Genomic DNA, 20,906 nt, shown 5'->3' with positions numbered 1-20,906 from the left:
AGTACCACTATCCCCTTCAGTTTTCATTCACAAAAAATTCTTTCCTTCTCTAGTGAGCAGACCAGGGTGATTTTTACTTAAAAATGAGTAGTTCCAAAACAAATAGACAAAGGAAAAGAAACAGGAAAGAAAAAGGAAAATTTGTTGCAGATAGTGATATCGTATGGGTCTAGGATAAACATCACGAGTTTGCTAATGTTAGGCAACTAGTTGGATCTGGTGTATTATCTACGCATTTATGTAACCATCCCGAGCGAGTTCTCTTACCTAAACTAAGAGGTGAGTGGTCTAAGCTAACCGAAGTGTTTGGGTTACTCCTCGAAGTTGTTCAAGAATCCTTGAGAAGATATCCTTGGCAGCATTTAAATTTCATGAAAGGAAAAAACCACAAGACTCAAGTTGTGCGAGTTATTTGTGAACGTTGGTGGAACACTGCAAATACGTTCTTTTACAAGGATTTCGAGTGTGGTAGTTTAATTTTTAATTCAGAAACAAATTTTAATTTTTAGAGATTCAATTTTTTAGTTTGATACAAATTTTAGTTCCACATACAAACTTTAATTTTGTGACCATATTGTTTTTAGGGTTCACACCGTTAGATTTGTATATGTTGACTGGAATAAAAAGTGTGGGTGAAATAGTACAATTTAACCAATTATAGTGGATATCGGAAGGAAGATGGAAACAACTACTTCCCTTGTACTCAAATGATACTGAAGGAAAGCCAGAATCCAGACAGTTACACTCATTTGGATTAAGAGTGTTTGGGTTGAAGGCTTTTTTGAACCGTTACCATGGCAAAGGGACACACATAACTGAAGATTATCCCGAGCTTGAACGTATTTTTGTATTATGGATGTTAGGCCAAGTTTTTTTCCCCAATGCAAAGTGGCAGTAATTGGTTTTCTGGACTCTTTAGAAGATTTAACTAAAGCGTCAAATTAGGATTGGGGTTCTGCAATTTTAGCTGAGCTATACATAAGTCTTGGTGATTGCTCATGTAAGAAGACATATAGCTTTAATGGATTTTGGGTCGTATTGGAGGTAAGAACCACAATCCCTTTCTATTATTAGATTTATTATCGAGTTATCAAACTAGTCGTGAATGTAGTAATATATCAATTTTCGTCAATGTTATTTTTCAGTACTGGTGGTATACTTACTTTAAGGTCGGCGAACCTGATCTTCACAAAAAACACGATTAATTTTTTCAATCGTGTACAAGTACAAAGCTGATAATTGGATTGGTAAAATTAATGATTGTCAAAATGTCATTGTTGTTCAGAGGATGAAACAACTATGTAGAACTAGTATCAACATTATGCCAATGTCGTATACAGAAATTGACGAGTTCTTTGAGCAACACTTTTAAGATTTCATAACAACTTGCATACCAGAACTTCTTTCCGTTGTCACTGAGCCATTTTGTACGACATCTTTGATCAATCTCCAGCAGGTTTTCACCAATTCTCATGTTTCGAGCGTCTTCCCTTATCATACCAATATACTTGCTAACATTCTTAGAAATTATGGAGAAACGAGCACTCGACACCATTGAATCATGATTGTTGATGTTCGTTGTTTCTTCTTCAAATTTTAGTAAAACGCGTCCCCAAAACGGAATCGCCTGTAATGCGCCATCAACGATTTGCTCTTCTTATTTCATTTTGCACACTAGCTCGAAGTTCAACTCTTTGATTTTCGGACGCATGTTGCTCTTCTATGAATTGACCCATATACATGTTTTGAGTCATTGAAAAATCTAAGAAAATAGGAAGAAGGTGTGAGTTAAAATGGAAGAGGAATTTGATATTTATAGAGAGGGAAGATTTATGGTTGTTGGATCAGATTCTACGTAGCGGTGTAGACTAGACTGATCTGTCTTATAAAAGTCGCAAATGGTGTAGTCTTGACCGAGCGGTCGAGACTCGACCACTCGGTAGAAATTTGACTTGGTCTGGCTAAGTGGAAAATTTTCCACTTACCCATGCCAGTTTTCCAGCTCCATAGTGGGTGCAAAAATGACAAACTTGAGAGTTTTCCATGCCCATAGGAACTGGCCTTAGGCCGGTTCTATGGGTATAACAACATGAAGAACTTTCTTTGCCACTTTTGCACCTATTATGGGCTTAGAAAAGTGGAAAACAAAACTGATATACCACTTACCTTATCGCGGTATAGGCTCTACTGAACGATAGAGACTCCAATCGCTCGGTGGTCACTATACTGTTAGGTCAAGTTTTCATTACTAGCGATTTTGTCTCGGAAATATCTAGGTCGCTTACTTATACCTTCACTACACCGAGATGGCTAGGCTCGTTTCACTTGAAAAGAAGATGTTGCTCCTATTCGACCATGGATATCAGTTACAAGCGATGACGAATTAAGTTTAATGACTTTTAATTTACGGGACAATGTGTTTCAAAATTTTATGGCGTTAGCAAGTAATGAGATTCAAGAGGAACAAATAAGAGCTAAATAGATTTTCCTTTATCAATAAGGATATAAGAAATTATGCTGAAATTTTGTGGATGATAGACCAAAATCATCCTGGAATATCCCTCGAAGAATGAGTGATTATTTTAATAAACTTTTACTATTCTTCGACAACTCGGTTTTATTTAGTTAACAATAAGATTTATATTCACGGATTCAGGTCTAATTAAAACTTAATGAAGTATAAACAAGTTTGGATTTGAACATTAATTTTATTTAATAAGAAGAAAACAATTACATGAATGCTTGAAATTAAACTACACCTACGAACTACCGATTTCGCTTGACAATTAAAGATCCATCTCGCTGGGTTTTCTGAACCAAAAGTGGTGTTCAACATAATAAAAAAGTAAATGGTTTGAGTTTCACTTGGTGGTGGAGTCTCATCATGAGATCCATTTTCAAGACCTTGAAAAGTTACATGTGGGCGATCATTAATGCAGAGAGGAACATATATCAATCTTGAAATTGGTGAAATGTTGATGTGGTTGAGGCAATTAGGGTATAAAGAGAAGATTGCCTAGCTGAAATGACTAGGGTTTCATGTGCACCACAATATTTTCGATATCAACCTACTACACACACACCTTGTGTAATCTAATATAGACACGTACAAACTGCCAATGGGATTACTTAATTAAGATGTACACTTGGGATATATCGTAAGTTCGAAACCGATCAATCTATCGGATCAAACCAAGTGTTTGATTTACGTACAAGCGTATTTAATTTATTTATAAAGACATATCAATATAACGCATAAGTAAAGTAAATCGCAAGATTTTGTTAACGAGAAAAACGACAAGGTAGAAAAATCCTGGAACTCAGTCCAGTTTTGAATACTCTCAAAATTAATCCGCTATACGAGTTGACTGCCACAACTTCGTATAGTTGAGACCAAGTAAATTAACCATATTAACTCGATTCTTTCAGTATCCCTGCGCCTACAACCAATCTGGTATATGCACGTGAATCCCAAGATAGAGTCCATTATCTCAAGTCACTTCACCTGTTGTGAAAACATCCAAAACTCAACTCATTTGGATCGTAATAGGAAACAGTAAAAGACAAACCTGTTTGAATAACCTCATTTAGTCTTAGGAATTAATCAGAGATAAGATGACTACAAGGTTTCTTTCATTTAATTAATATAAACTCCTTTGTCGGTTACAGATCAACTAAAATAAAAACTATCGAAATAATCAATCTTAGTTTACAAATTATCAAAGTAGATCTCAAAGAGAAACAACTAGATAGATTATCGATATATACAACAAGCTTTAAAATCTATTCAAGATAAACAACTTTTTGGATCCCAATCAATCAAGTGTGCAAGAAGTATCACAAAGATCATAATACCAATAACAAAATCTTCTAGTCTTCAATCTTCAATCTTAAAATTACCTGCACAAATAACTTGATTCCCACTAATGATCAATCACACACAGAACAGAGTCAGTTAATAATGGATGATCACTAATTATATCTTCATATCTTGAATCAATAAATCATATTTGAAATCGTTGATTCTTGATCTAGTTCGAGTGACATTAAATCAAAAGAGAAGGATCACAGAGTAAACAAACTAGATCTATCAAGGTGCAACTTCACCGTTAGTCAATCAAATCAACAATCAAAAACTAAAACTAAAAATACTATTTAGTTCCCACTCACGATACTACTAAAAGCTTCTTGATCCCACACAAGACTTTCAACGAAGGGCACATAATATATTTCACCTAATTATTAGGATACTCTCCTCTCCAATGAGTATTGAAACAACACTTAATAGTGAGCTTCCCACACAAATGGTTAGGCAGTATGTTTTAGGATGAGTTTGTAAGAATACAAGCTCTATTATTTATAATGAAAAGACCAAGGCTTGTTTGGACAACAAGGAATCACCAAATCCCAAAAACTAATAAATAATAACGATATTCAAAAAATGAATATTTTCGATTCTGCTATTTTTCAACTGTAATCCAACGTATATACAAAAATCTCTTTTGTATGACAACTAATACTAGCTAGATACAATGTATATTATACCAAAAAGAGATATACTTATCATATTGGATACGAAAAACATATAGATTCAAATATCTAAAAGATACTAAAGTATTTCGTTTTTTGGGATATCGCCTTGAATATTAAGGAAAATACTTGAACATTAATTCAAAACATTCCTAATAGCCATAGATAGTATACATTGCTGCTTAGGAAAAAAATAGTTTTTGAGCAATAAATTATTCTAACTAAGATTGTTAAGGATCTACATACATCCATTGCTTGAATAATATTTCAAGGATTTAATCAAGACAAGCTTGAACTCGATTCTTTTTTTTGTCATATTAAATCTACTAAAAGTATATGATATAGTCTTATAAGTTAGAATGGTAAATACTGTGAGTAAATAGAATAGGTCAGTCTTCACATACCTCTTTGTTGATGAAGTTATTGCAGTATTTTCGTTTGTTCTTCAGTCTTCAATGTTATTCAGTGATATCTGGTACTCAACTACCATACTTTAATCCTAGTCCGAGACTTGACTTTAATAGACTAGAAATCAAGATACGGTTTTCTACATCTAATATTGACAACAAGCTTAGGATAGTAAAACTTACGAGTTCGACCGAGCGATGCTCTAACACTTAAAATACAAATTTATTGTGTTAAAAAAATCCTAAAACTAAATCCATATTTAAACTGCTTTTCAGAATTCCTTGCCCACTTTGCCATGTTGCAGAATCGTGGTATTCCCAATACAGATAACATGCATAATTTTTTGTAATAATAAGTTGTTATTTGTTGAGTATGTCTTCAACCATTACGAGTTTGCTTGGAAAATTTAGAACTGTTTCTTAAGGGATTTCAAAATCAAGTCTAACTTTCTGCAGCTCATTGTAAAAAAACTTGTTAACTTAGATATTACTTAAATTTAAATGAAGAAGAGACAAAATCTGGTCCATTTCTCCTTCCTCTATTAACTGGATCTTATGGAAATAAGAACATAAGAAGATTTTTGAGGATAGACATAGTAGTACATCTGAAATCATTGACATAATTAAGACATTATGATATTTTGGTGCTTGAACTTGCATGCATTTGATGCTATTCCAATTATCCATATCAGTTGAAAACTTATTGTTAGACAATAATGTTCTTGTACCAACTCTTGAATTAACCTTTAAATTGTCAATTAAGAAATTGCGGCGTCTCCATGTCTACGATGTTTCATATCCGCATCCTGTCATCGTGCTTTCCAATATCTAGTTGATATATTCACACACAAATATCATTTTTCTAGCTAGAAAAATCCAAGTAAGAGAACATAAGGGTTGTTTCCCTCACTTATCAACAGACTTCAAAAGAATTCGAAACCTAGCCCCGTGACTTTTATCCCTTAATACGCTCTGTTAAACTTATGTTTTATTTCGCGTTTGCACCTATAAAACAAATCTACTATCCACTTATCAACCGAATCCAAAGATTAACTTATGTGCAATTACCCATCACAAACCCTTAAGAGTAATCTTTTTATATTATGTTTGCTCCTATGTAAAGCAGATTTAGTTTACCTTTTCCTACATAGAATTCTGTTTTAACTGATTGGTTTTTGAATGACGGATGCATTATCATTAGAGGTGCACATGCATGGTACGGTTCTATTTGGTTTTTCCAAACTAGAACCGAAACCAATGAATTTGATTCGGTTCGCTTTAAAACCGAACAGAGTCGGTGCGGCTCAAAAACGGTCGTTTGGATCTAAATGACATTAAACTTTTTAACTTAGGTTCCAACATAATTATTGCAGTACTGGTCTGAATTAAAACTATTTTTGGCTACCTAAACACAATATTTATTTATATTAATGTTCATGGATAAAAAACCAAAAACAAAGTTTACGTTTACGATCATCAAACTAAAGAAGCTCTACATTATTAATCAGTAGATAAAATAATTAACATATGCATCATCCAGTAATACCGAAATCAAGTCTTTGACCATTCTAGTTATCACCATCAGCATCAAAGACAAGCCCACCTATACCTGCAACAACTTCAACTTTATATTGGAATTATTAATCTGAATCTCAAAAAAATCTTCTTTTGAGTATAACTTGGAAGTTTTTCTACGTATTTGATTATTTTCTTCTTGTTCAAATTCCTTTCAGATCCTCAAGATATTATTAAAATAAACAATAGCTTCTCCTCCTGGACCGGATTAAAGTTGAATTAAAATCCAAAAGCAAAACAAACTTGAATTTTAATTTTCAGTTGTAGTTGCTAAAAAGCTGACAACCATACCAAGTATAGATAAACTCACCACTTATCTAAAATGTTAATAAAGAGATACAACAGAAGGAACTTTCTTCATTGATAGAATCTTCAAGTTGCGTTCCTTAGATTTGAAAGAGCACAGTCTCAATGATTCAGTGCTCCTCAAGGGAGTATGTTTGCTAAGTTACAAGATTTTTATAGTATTCCTAGACTTGGACTTGGAATTGACACCTATAAAAATACCATCCTTTTGAGCTTAAGAGAACATATATATGGAATATGATATCCATATTCTGCATTTTTCTTATTAACCTCAAAGAAAATGGTGTGGATTATTTTGCAGGAGGTCTTCTGCCTGCACGGACCTAATCCGCCTTGGTACTGGTGTATTGAATTGTTTTTCGGAGAATCGATGGATATTTGTGTGTGATAGATGGTGTTGAAGCATTGTGTCTGTTCAAGGATGAAGGGAGGCACCTTTTTCCATATAGGTGTTGTATAAATGCTTCTTTGTCTGTTGGTGATCTTCATTGCTTTTGTATGCAAATTCTTCTAATTTTGAAAGTATAGTAGTCGTGATAGAGTTGTTTCTTGCCTCATGGTTATGGTATGTATCATCCTTATATTTCTAGGGGATCACTAGAAGTATGTTACTGTCGTCAACGATGTTCTCAGCATGAGGTTTTCAATCCTATTAGTGCCATGTTAGCTTCAATTCATAATGATGTGGTTTTTTATGATATTGGTACTCGATCTATTCATGGTAAGTATTGTTGCGCCGTTTGTGGTTACCCTGTATCCTTGGAGAAGCTTGATGATCGGATAGTCTGCTCGTTCTCTGGTTATTTACCATCTATCGGCTTTCTAAACATAATTAATATTTTGGTTTTATTCCACTTCTTTATTTACTCCGGGTTCTTTCTCATCATCTTGTCTCCATATGCGCTTGCAGATCATTTCATTTTATATATCTGGAAGAGTCTCTGATCTCTGAGGAGAGGAAATATATTTTTTTAAGAGAAGTTGTATTAACGTGCATTGAAGTATGAAATTGATGCTGGAGAGCAACTTCATTCCGCTTCAGAGGATTTTTTGGAGGCTGGAGGTGGCAATTCACTTCCCCTATTTGATAAAAAGTTTGAGTACTCTGATGTTGAAGAGATTATCATGAAGGAGAATCAAGATTTAGTTGGTGTTGTTCGTGAGTCCCGCATTTCCCATCATATTAGTTAGAATGTTCCACATCTATGTCCCTTTTCAAAAGCTTATCTGTATATTCATTCTTGTTGTGTTGATCGTCTTTTCCATTTGGTGTTCATCCATGTTGCCTTTATGCTACTATTTTGTACTCAGGATTTTATTGATGAATATACCCTTACATTTTGTGAACTTGTTTTTTCCACTTTTATTTATTTTTCCGAGCAAGGTAATTTCTTATTGGTGTGGAATTTGATGCCTCGTCCCCCCCTGATTGCCAGTTTAAGGAGCAATCGATTAAGCATAAGTCTATTGGTATTTCATCTTCCCTTTGCGTTCATCCTTAGATGGTCATCTGCTCATATTCTCGAAATTTCAAGCTAAGCTATTTTACGCGATAAGCGTGAATTTTAATATATGAGAAGTAAATGATCATACTAGAGATATACACGTGCAAATTAGGTGCTTAACTATTTGTTTAGTTATAATGTCGAAGCTAATCGTTCTAAGGGGTTTCTAATATGACTTACAATATTAGTTGTTTATCTTGTGCGTTCTCTAAGGTATTCTAGTAAAATAAAAATCTGATTGATGATTTCGAATATCTAGTCGTTTTTACGCTTTTGTTTTGTCTGGATTTTATAATCCTGCGATGTTTTGTCTGGATTTTATAATCCTGCGATGACTCCCCCGTCGTCGTTTGTTTGGTTTTGTCATTTTCTATCTGCAACTTGCTTCCACTGTTAGCTTTACGAGTTTTATTTTTTGTTACAAATCCGTCTGGCATGGTTTCTGTCAAGATTTTTTATGCATATTACATGTCCGCTTGATAGTGTGGCTTCTTCTAGCTTGTTCAACACAACATCCATATTTTTTTTTCATAACTTGCTTTTTGACTGACATGCCTCAACTTTTCGTACCTTCATAGTTAGTTCATGTCTGGTTTTCTACGTCTTTCTGATTGTTCTTATCCATTATTTTTTTTCCTTTTGGTCATGTTATGATACGGTATTTCCAGAATTTTCCTTTATGTTTCTTTCATTTATGCGGTTGGAATCGTCTCTAGATCGATATCGCTAGGGTTGCACAAAACCGAACCATAACCATGAACCGAACCGAAGTGAAACCAAATCTCATGGTTTAGGTTTCGGTTGTTAGTTTCATACAACCGACAGACTCGGTTTCAGTTTAGTTTCTGTCCAAAATCGAATCGAAAAACCTTGGTTAACTGAATAATAATGGTCGTTCGATTTTAATGTGTTTCAGCGACATATCCTTATACTATATGAATTTCTGACCCTAATCTCTTTTCATCCTTCTATCTTTTCACTCCAACTTCTTTTTTTTTTTTTTGCAGCGGCGCCTTCTTCTTCTTCCACCACCGGCAACACTCACCAGTCACATCCCTATCAACCTTCTTCTTCCTCCACTTTTTAATACTTTAGTTTTAACAAGTAAAAACATCACACCCCTGATATTTTCTTCTTCTTCTCCTGTTCTTCTACAACCACCAGAACAACGATGCCCAAATCCATATGAATCTAGTTCTTAAATAACCTTTCATAACTGATTGATGGTTAATCTTACAGCTTCTGATCGAGATCCAGGGTTTATGTTTATTTAGATCTCTTAATGAGCAGAACCAGTAAAGTGGAGTTTTAGAGTTTTGATTGTAGTATTTGAAGCCGCGGGACGGAATCTTGTGTCTAATACTTGTTGATTTATTTCGTGTTTAAATTATCAAGGTTGGAATTGATGGGTTTTGTTTGATATTTTAGTTTAATGGATTCTTTGTGAAGAAAATATTTTTCATTAAGCCTGTAATTAGGGGGAAAGGGTTTTAATAAAATTAATTTTTGATTTAGTTGGGGTTGATTCGTTCATGGGATTGAAATAAGTGAGCAAGATTTTGTGTTATTAACATTTATTTGGAATTGTATGTACCCCCTCTGTCCCTTCCTCTTATTGAAAAAGCAGGGGTCTAACAACACCACCCAATATTTCACTTAGCAATCTGTATGGACTAACTCCGAAGTACTGATAGACGCATTTATGTGTCTAACTTATCTCAATTGTGTATATTGTTAGTGCCCATTGTTGTACTTATTTTGGTTTTTAATCTCTTTGTAGGTGTTTTTGGACAAATAAGGCTTTGCGGCAAAAATTGGCTAAAAATGTGGCCCTTGGATTGCCGTTGATAGTGTACCGGAAATGCCCCAGAAGTGTACCGGAAATACCCCGGAGGAACCCTGAAAAAGTGTGGAAAACATCTCAGAAGAATTGCTAAATGCACTCCTAAGTTGGATAAGGGGCACCCCATTTCAGGGCATGTGCTAAAGGGACACCATAACTGGATTAGGGGGAGGTCAGTTTCCTTCTCAAAATTCAAAACAGAAACTGGCAGGAAAAATGGCAGCAGCGAAGAACAGTTGTGAAAGTGGAATTTGAGCGAGTTTTGAGGAGATTCAATGGATGTATTTGGTACGTATGGACTCTAGAAGACATAACAGGCCTGTTGCAAGCAATTAGACCCAACCAATTGGGATGGATAAGCCGGAAGAAGAGATCAAAGTCCAGGCAGAGAGACATGTCCTGCTGTTCACTGTCGAAGATTTTGTCGAGATTTTGGGAGACTTTTACGCTGGATAATTATGTATTTGGTCCTGTTCAAGTCATAGGAAGAGTTTGGCGGCTATTTTATAGCTAACATACGCGTACAAAGCAACAGAAAAGAGATTTCTCTCTCAACTGCACGTGAAGAAAAAGGGAGATAAACTCGGATTCAATCGAGTTATTTGGACCCTGTTGTGTATATAAAGGCTGTTGAGAAGTGGTAGAGGGTTGGGTCGAGAGTTGGGGGTCGAGCAGAGCCTCTGAGGAGCAGAAACAATCGATATCTAGGAACGGGTTCTGCTGCTGCTGCTGCCATTAAAGAGCTTGAAGAACACGAAGAACAGACTATCCAGGACAGTCTTATTTTCAGCAGCGTCAACAGCAGTTAGCTTGTGTCGTTGTTCACATCAGCAAAGTATTGTCGTTGTTCTTTGGACGCTCAGCGTGGGTCGTAGATCCACTGTTTTATCCTTTTTCAATCTTTTAAACACCTTGTGAGCTTGAATTATTATTTTGAGTGTGTTTGATATGAATAACTAAACCCAAATACTGGGAGAAGGAGGAAGCCTTATTTCACAAACTTTTGGTAACTATAATCGATTCTTTATGAATTTTGCACTTGTTTTTCATCGTTTTATGATTTTTATTAATTAGTTGTGATTTTGTTTGATGGTGTATGCTTAGACGTAAGAGCTTTTGATGCACCATGCTTGTGATTTACAATTGATTTTTTACAAAATCTATTTTTGGCAAATAAAAGAGTCAACAAAAGAGCTAGAATAGTTATGAGTCGTTATATGAACTGATTGAATGTGGTTAATGGTGGAATCCGAAGTCCTAGCATCTCTTGATCGTGTGACATATTTTGTATATATTTTTGTTTTTAAGTCTTTACAAGTCCGAGCAACGAACTCTTATTTACCGCAATCGAAATATTACAACAAAATGGCGCCGCCGACGCGGACTTGTATATAGATTTGTTTTTAGGTTTAATTTTTTTTATTTATTATTATTTGTTCCTTTTTACGTTTCTTTTTGTGTCTTTGATTTACAGGTTCAAAGTGGAATACTAAGGACTTGGGAACAAAAAGCTTAAAGCTAAAAGCTAAAAGAGAAGAAAAAAAAAGACATAATTTTTTTTTAGGATTTAATTTTTATTATTATTATTTTTTTGTATATAGCTTTTATTTATTTATTTTTAGAATTTGTAAATAGGCTTTATTTTTCATGATTTTTGGACTTTTTATTTGGACTTTATTCTGGACTTTTGGACATTTTTTTTATTTTTATTTTTTAACCCTACAGAAGGGTCTTATTATTAATAAAAAAAAAAAAATTTAATTGTTTGCAGGGAAGGACGACGATTACGATATCGTCTCGGCCCCTCGGGTTCGCACACTGACATAGGAGTCGTGGCCCGAGTCGACTTCAACGGTTCATCCCCCATCTGGTACGGGAGGTAAGTCCATCGAAACACTCGCGAATCTCCTGTAAGCGAGTTACTGTATTCCTTAAGGTGATTCATTGATTGAGGACGAATTTGGACTGTTTTTAATTTCCTAGTAAAGGGCAAGGCCTGGCCAAATCAAGATAAGGACTCGGATTTCATCACCGTTTCCTTCTTGCCCGCCTTAGGAAAACGAAACCAAACGCGAACCTAAGACTAAAATTTTGAATAGAACGAGACCAATAGGGTAACGAGCTTAATAGGAAACTCGTTCGAAAAATATTGGTTGCTCTTTAAGCACACTTCAAAGTTCATGATGGTTTCTGTGAGTTGAATGCGTGACTGCGTCGCCTTGTGATAGCGGTGAGGCCTTGGGTATCAAAGATCCACTGAGCTTCCCTCGCCTCGATTCAACTTACATTAGGTCGGATTGATTCCAGAGGGGTGTGCTCAAATTGTAACGAATTCCTTTTTGAAGGAATAGAAGCTGGTCTAGAAAACAATCTAAGTGGAGCCATCATGCTTTTTGTTTGCTAGATTCTATAGGTTTGATTTGGTCGAGTCAGCCTTGTTTGTGATTGTGTAGATTTCCCTTGCAATTAAGAATGTCGAACTGGTATGATAGAAGCCAATACAATGAGTATCGACCTGAATTTGAATATGGACATCATCATTTTTATGACCATGGTGGGAATAGTAGTTGGGAACGCCAACCTTTTCAAGGTTATGGTTCATACCATGGTGAGCCCAATTACTATCCACACATGCATCAGTCTTACGAGCAAGAAGATTATAGTACTAGTTCTTCGTCTCTAGAGGATACAATCAAACTATTGAAAAGTAGTCCTTTTTATGATCCTTCTAATAATTCCTCTTTACTAGAGTCAACACGTAAGTTAGCTGAGTCTACGCGTAAGTTAGCTGATATGAATAGTATAATTATAGACGAAAGAACTACAATAATGAGTGAACCTTCTTTAGAAGACCACATCAAGCGGATAGCTGAGACGAACGAAAGAATTGCTCGAAATTACTTGAATTGCCAATATAGTGTATCCAATAATACCCTTGAGAATGAAGATAGTTATTTACATAATCAAGAGAACGAGGTTATAATTGGTAACACTACTTATTTAGATAAGGTTCAATCATCTTCGTACTATTATGATGATGAGGATAGTAGTGATGAAGAATCTGAAATATGTAGGCATAGTGATCAGGAATCTAGTAATCCAATTGAGCTTTATAGTGATTATATTATTTCTACTTCAAATACAAATAATTTTTATGATTATTCACCTATTCAAGAGGACGAGGATTTGATTAGGAATACCACCGTTTTAGACGATGTAGTATTTCCTTTTGATTACGAGGCCGATAGTGGTTTAGAGGAACGGGTTTATTCTGAAAATGTTGTTTTAGAGTCTAGCGACTTAGAAACAATAATCTTGAATGAAGAACATAGACCCGTAGAGATGAGTAAAGATGCACTACCTGATAAAAACTTAGAAGAATCAATTGACCACTTCCAAGAATCTGATGATCTAGAAATTAGGGAGATTGTGACTAGTCTATCTAGAGACACTGAAAACTCTAAGTTTGGGGGTGATTATCACTTTCCTAGTGCTTTACCTTTAACTCTCAGAAAGTACCCTCACATAGGACTTAATATCCATGCCTCAACCATCTTACAAGATTATCTTCATACTAGGTTTTCCGAACCTAATGATGTCCTGAAAAAAGTTCAGTCGTTAGAAACCCATCCTCTGGTTGATGTGGTTTTCCCAGGCTATGATACCCAGATTGACTTTGTTTTCCCACCAAATAGTTTTCTTCCAATTGTGGGAACGTATAGATTTCAAATGTGTCACTTATTAAGTTCTGAGACTAAGCCTAAGTATTTAGGAAATTAGAATCGACACATTTGCTTCAGAATGACCACTACTCTGACTGTGGTCAACTATGTAAGTCATACCTAATTGACTTAGAGGATCCTAAATTATTTAGGTTATTTTGTGATTCCAGGTTCTTATCTGAGTTTTTCCAGACTCTAGGACCTAATAATTTGGATCCTACCTATGAGGAAATGCATCCGAGGAAAATAGTCTATTTAGACCCCTTCATAGAACCTGAACCTGAACCGAAATTAGCGATAGTTATCCAGAAACTAGGTAAGGGAATGCTAGTCTTGTACATTTTCTTGGTTCACTGCAGTTTCTTTTTGTCAGCTCTTTTTGGTTTTAAAGACCCACAGTTATTCCGGATACTGTTATACGGTTCGAGTTGACTAATCCTTGCTTAGTATGGCTGAAGACTTTAAACTTAGCACTTCTTGGGAGGTAACCCAATATTCATGCGACACGGTAATATCTTTCCTTATCTCTTTTGCTTCAAATGGTAACAATTTCTCCTTTTTCATGCTTTTAATTTCATCTTTAGAACATTGAGGACAATGTTAGATTTAAATTTGGGGGTATGGGAGAAACTTTTTAGTTGCAATAAATAAACTCCAGAGCTTACAAATTGATGCCTATTTAGGATTGCACTAACCAATCTAAGTGCATGGAAGCATTTTGGTTGTAGGAGTTGAGGAACCAATCTGAATAGATGGAAACATCTAAAGAGTCTACTCATAAAAGCATAGAGCTCAGGTGTTAGAAATAACATGATAGTTTCACCATATCTCGTTGAGTCCTTTTCACTTTTATTTTTATTTTATTTTGTTTTTAAACCATGTTTCTCTAAGTGATAGGTGGGGCCCACGATTCAAGTTGTTACCAATGCTAGGGTGAATTAGAGTGATTGAGATACCATGAAAAAAAAAAGAAAAAAAAAAGAGAGAAGCTGAAAAAAAAGAGAAAAAAAAATGTTATAAAAAAATAAAAAGAAAAATAAATTGAGACCAGACCATTTGACCGAAAGGAATAAATTCAATAAAGTAGACCACTGGTACCCTTGTATATGCCAGTTGTGTTGACCTAGAGTTAGGTTATCGATCACTGGTTCCCTTGTATATGCCAGTTGTTGATATTAGTCAGACTAGTATCTCAATCCATTAGGATAGGTTCATTTTGGCGGAGGCCTTCAGACAGATATGGGAAACGCCGTTCACTTAGTAAACATCAAAACCATATATGTTTTTTCTATATCCATCTTCTTGATCTATCCATGTGATTAGTTTTGACTCCGAATATGATGTCCATAGTGCAACTATCTGAGTAGAGCTCTGTCACTTTATATGAATTTTAGTATGCTTGAGTGCAAACTCGTGTACAACAATTGGAATTTCGCATCAGGGTACTTCTTCCTGTAGTCAATAAGTATGCCAACCAAGGAGATTCTTTAGTGCCTTCCAAGGTTCTGCGTAGATAGCTAAGGTCTGGAGTACAGGTTTTGTGGGTATATCTCTGGTAAGCCCTCCCGAGACTATAACTCGGCCACTAGGGCCACCTAGGGGTTTAAAGGATTATTGCATACGCTAAATGCAATCGATGATGCCTGCGACAGTGAGTTAGGATTTTATTTTGTAGTTTTGATTTGCTCGGGACTAGCAAATAATAAGTTTGGGGGTATTTGATAGACGCATTTATGTGTCTAATTTATCTCAATTGTGTATATTGTTAGTGCCCATTGTTGTACTTATTTTGGTTTTTAATCTCTTTGTAGGTGTTTTTGGATAAATAAGGCTTTGCGGCAAAAATTGGCTAAAAATGTGGCCCTTGGATTGTCGTTGATAGTGTATCGGAAATGCCCCAGAAGTGTACCAGAAATACCCCGGAGGAACCCTGAAAAAGTGTGGAAAACATCCCAGAAGAATTGCTAAAGGCATTCCTAAGTTGGATAAGGGGCACCCCATTTCAGGGCATGTGCTAAAGGGACACCATAACTGGATTAGGGGGAGGTCAGTTTCCTTCTCAAAATTCAAAACAGAATCTGGCGGGAAAAATGGCAGCAGCGAAGAACAGTTTTGAAAGTGGAATTTGAGCGAGTTTTGAGGAGATTCAATGGTTGTATTTGGTACGTATGGACTCTAGAAGACATAACAGGCCTGTTGCAAGCAATTATACCCAACCAATTGGGCTGGATAAGCCGGAAGAAGAGATCAAAGTCCAGGCAGAGAAACGTGTCCTGCTGTTCACTGTCGAAGATTTTGTGGAGATTTTGGGAGACTTTTACGCTGGATAATTATGTATTTGGTCCTGTTCAAGTCATAGGAAGAGTTTGGTGGCTATTTTATAGCTAACAGACGCGTACAAAGCAACAGAAAAGAGATTTCTCTCTCAACTGCACGTGAAGAAAAAGGGAGATAAACTCGGATTTAATCGAGTTATTTGGACCCTGTTGTGTATATAAAGGCTGTTGAGAAGTGGTAGAGGGTTGGGTCGAGAGTTGGGGGTCGAGCAGAGCCTCTGAGGAACAGAAACAATCGATATCCAGGAACGGGTTCCACATGTCTAATCTTCAACATTCCTTGAAATCTTCGTCACTTCCAAGTACTCCAATGATCCCAAAGGTTGTAAGTTTAGCATCACCGCTGTTGAAGATCCGTAGCTATAACAATGAGAAAGCATCGGTCTCAATCATTGTTATACAGTGTCATTGTATTATCATACAGCGTCAAAGTTCAATTGTATCACAACTTCAACAATAATACTATGGTGATATGTATCACTCCCCCTTAGTCAATACTCCATCTCACATGGAAACCACTCCCCCTTACACAATGATCCGAAAACCATATGTATTTGTAGTGTGAACTACATATTAATTCTCCCCCTTTTTGCCAATAAAATTGGCAAAGGTACAAGAACGGGATCATAATGAAATTTCCGAGAGAGACATTTCATGACAAAAGGAAAAAATACATACCAACTAATTTAGATGCAATCATAAAGCCGAAGCTGAATGCATTCATCAAGGAGTTTAAAGATACAAGATAACCCCTCTAAAATTCCACAGCCGCACACCATCAAGATATGACCATTAATCACAAGTTCAAAAGAACTCTCCCCCATTTGATGTCATTCCCGAAAGAACAACAACAACGACCTTAATTTCGAAAGAAAAGAAGGATTTTTATTGGACACCAAAACCATAGGAATGATTTTTATATCCAAAAACTCAAAAAAATTAATCACAAGTAAACCCATGATTAATTTAATCGGAATACACAATAAAATTAAACACAAAAAGTGATCAATTCAATTGATTATGCTCAACACAAGAGAACTTATGGAGATACGAAAATACTCAACTAGATTAATCATAAGAGAACCCATAATTAATCTAATCGGAATACATAACCAAACTAATCACTAAAGTAATCAATTTAATTGTCATTTGTTTTGCTCGACATAAGAAATCTTACGGAGAAATAACTAAATAACCAAACAAGATGATTGATTTATTTCAATATGCTCGACATAACATATCTCACGGAACACCAACTAAGCTAAAAAATCAACTTGGTTTTATAGTGCTCAACAAAAGATACATTACGGAGCCTCACAGTAATACATAAAATATGGATCAGGGATGATCAATACTGCAGAATACACAAGGATTCATTCTATTTTCCACCACTATTTGCATAACGATATTAATGGACATAATACTTGAAAACAAAAGATTTTAACCTATTTTCCATCAAATATTTGACAATATAGGCTTAACTTTTGTATTTGTCAAAACTCCATTCATTCTTTTATCAATACGTGAATACCGATCACGAACGACTTTACTTTTGACAAAGTATGGGACAAACATAATTCACGGACGTAAACACCAATATCCCATAAAAAATTGCAATATAACAAATCATAAAGATTAATACTGCAAAATATCATCCTCCAAATAGTTTTACAATTTAAACCAATAAACCTAAAAAGGAACAAGAAGATGAAAAAATAATAGCTATGTGTCGTCGCAATCATTGTTATTCCAAGCACTAGTGATTCTTCCAACTAAGCCAAAAAGAAGACATACTAGGCAAATAAAAATGAACTCATTTTTCCTTGATAATTTCATACCTCTGGAATGGTCCATCGAAATAGGAATCACTGATATCCTTGATCTTGTTGACCGTAGAGACACCATGTTCATGAGTTAGAACGTTAGTTTTTCGATCAACAATGCGAGCAAAATGTCAAGACTTAGCGTAGTCAAGAATAACTTTCTTCTGATTCCTAATCAAGATGTTCTGAGTACCAAGGATTTTTGCCTGTCCATCAATAAGCTGGTTTATCTGCAGTTGAAGGTTAGCAAGTTCGTTCATTACTTCATTCTGAACGAGAATTAAATCCTTGAAAGATTCTCCAATCCAAGAGTTATACTCTTTCCTTTCAAGCATCTTCTTCAGAATAAACTCTTGAGCAGGATCACTTCCTTTGAGATCATCCTCTACAGTACGGTTAACTTCTTCTTTGGGAACACTTTTCATCGATCTCCTTTCTGAAGATTAATAAATGCATATATGATATATATATATATATATATATCTGTGTGTGTGTTCAAGTGTACACCCTAGATAGAAACCCTAGAGTTCCTTGAGGAGATATGGACGTTCGTGGACTAAGTCATACGCCAAAAAATGGACCCAACCAGGAAAACTGCATACTGTGTCGCTTTCAAAATTTCTCCAGCCCTAAAAAGAAAGGTCACAGTGATGAAAGAAAGAAATACTAAAAACTCACATAGTAAGATATCAAACATACAAACTTATGAAAATCATCTAATCACTTGAGCATCTCTCAAACATCATCCTTGTATCTCTCAAGTTAGATACAAGAACGGAACTTACCATAGGTTTTGAGAGAGTAGTTGTGATTTCCACCAGGATATCTGACCTCAATATTTCTTGTTTTCCCTTGGAAGTTTCCAAATATAGGAAAATTTCTCACAGCCCTTCCCGAAGGTTCAAGAAAATAGGCTTTCTGATTACTGAGTCTAGGACCTCTAGAGATTGGTTCCAGAGGATTTTCCGAAATGGTTCTCCATACTCTAGACTTAGATTTACTAGAATTTTTCTTATAAGCACATGACATGCTTTCAATAGCAACACAAGAATTTATACCACTAGAATGCACCAAATTCCTGTAATGATTTCTAGGAAAGAGATCATTTTTATAAGATGCCTGGTTTCCTGTGAGCATGAGGTTCACTGCAGTAGTCGACTAACTATTTACTCCATTGACAGTGGAAAGAAGAAAATTACGAAGTTTAGAAATTTGTTTCTTCCTGGAAAAACAACGGATAGCATAGTGATTTCCTTTTCCACAGAAAGTATAGGTTCGTGGAGAAGACGCAACAGACGACAACCGTTTTAACTTTACAGCCTTGTGAGAAGATTGTAAGTTATATAAACTTTTCTCGACACAATCTTAATCTGGAGGATATTTCTTCATGTACTGTATGTCAGGAGGGACAAAAGAATTTTTCCTTAAGACAGAGTTTTCCTTTTCCAAGGTCATACACTGTTCATGAGCTAGTGAAAGTGATGCTTCTAGCTTCTCTTTTTCAACACGAATATAGTCAAGATCAGATGAATGCGTCTTGATCAAACGTTTTTCTCTAATTGAGACTTCTTTGACAATCTTTTCAAGATCACAAATCTTTTCACGTTGTAGATTATTTTCTTGAAGAAGTTTCTCAATATGTTTAGAGAAGGACTCAATGATGTTATAGAGTACACGTTCTCGATCAGTAGACTTTCCAAATTCATAGATGAGCTGATCATGATTCTAAAGATCAACAAACTCAATAGAATTTTTTGCGATTCTGGTGATCTCCATTTCAGCTTTTGCCATTGTGTCCAATGTCTCATTGGAGGAAGAGTGGTCAACACAAGATGAGACAATCTTCCTGCCTCGGGATTCAGAAGAATCAACTAAGGATCAATCCTTTGAGGTATTCCCGAGACAACTGAAATAGTTGAAAGCTTTAGGAGGCATCTTGGTATGCATAAGAGATTTTGTCCTCAGACTCAGATTGCTACAAACACAGACTTGTAAGGTCTTGAACGTGTTTGCCTGCACTGATACCAATTGAAAAAGCAGGGGTCTAACAACACCACCTAATATTTCGCTTAGCAATCTGTATGGACTAACTCCGAAATACTTTATAGAGAATCAACTAGACAGTCAGACTCAATCTAGGTAAAAGTATCTCAAGGAGTTAATATCTCTCTCTCTTGTTTTGATTAACTCGAGATAATAGAAATCAACGAGTCTTTAATCAAACACAAGGAACAACTTGGATGGTACCAAAGACCAATATCCAAGGATCAATCAATGAAAATCAACAACCAATGGTTGGATTACTCTAATTGATGATCTAAACGCACAAACTGTATTATTTCAATCATAAATATAAAACAATATAATGCGGAAATTGAAATAACACAGACACCAGAAATTTTGTTAATGAGGAAACCGCAAATGCAGAAAAACCCCTGTACCTAGTCCAGATTGAACACACACTGTATTAAGCCGCTACAAACACTAGCCTACTCCAAGCTAACTTCAGACTGGACTGTAGTTGAACCCCAATCAGTCTCCCACTGATCCAAGGTACAGTCGTACTCCCTACGCCTCTGATCCAAGAAAGATACTGCGCACTTGATTCCCTTAGCTGATCTCACCCACAACTAAGAGTTTCTACGACCCAAAATCGCAGGCTTTGACAATAAACAAATCTGTCTCACACAGACAAGTCTATCAAAGGATCAATATGTCTCCCACAGATAAACCCTAAAAGGTTTTGTTCCGTCTTTTGATAATAATCAAGTTGAACAGGAACTAATTGATAATTCGGTCTTATATTCCCGAAGAACAACCTAGAGTTATCAATCACCTCATAACAATCTTAATCGTATG

This window comes from Papaver somniferum, chromosome 2 (genome assembly GCF_003573695.1).
Source record: "Papaver somniferum cultivar HN1 chromosome 2, ASM357369v1, whole genome shotgun sequence".
Lineage (NCBI taxonomy): Eukaryota > Viridiplantae > Streptophyta > Magnoliopsida > Ranunculales > Papaveraceae > Papaver > Papaver somniferum.
This window is presented reverse-complemented; position numbering follows the sequence as displayed.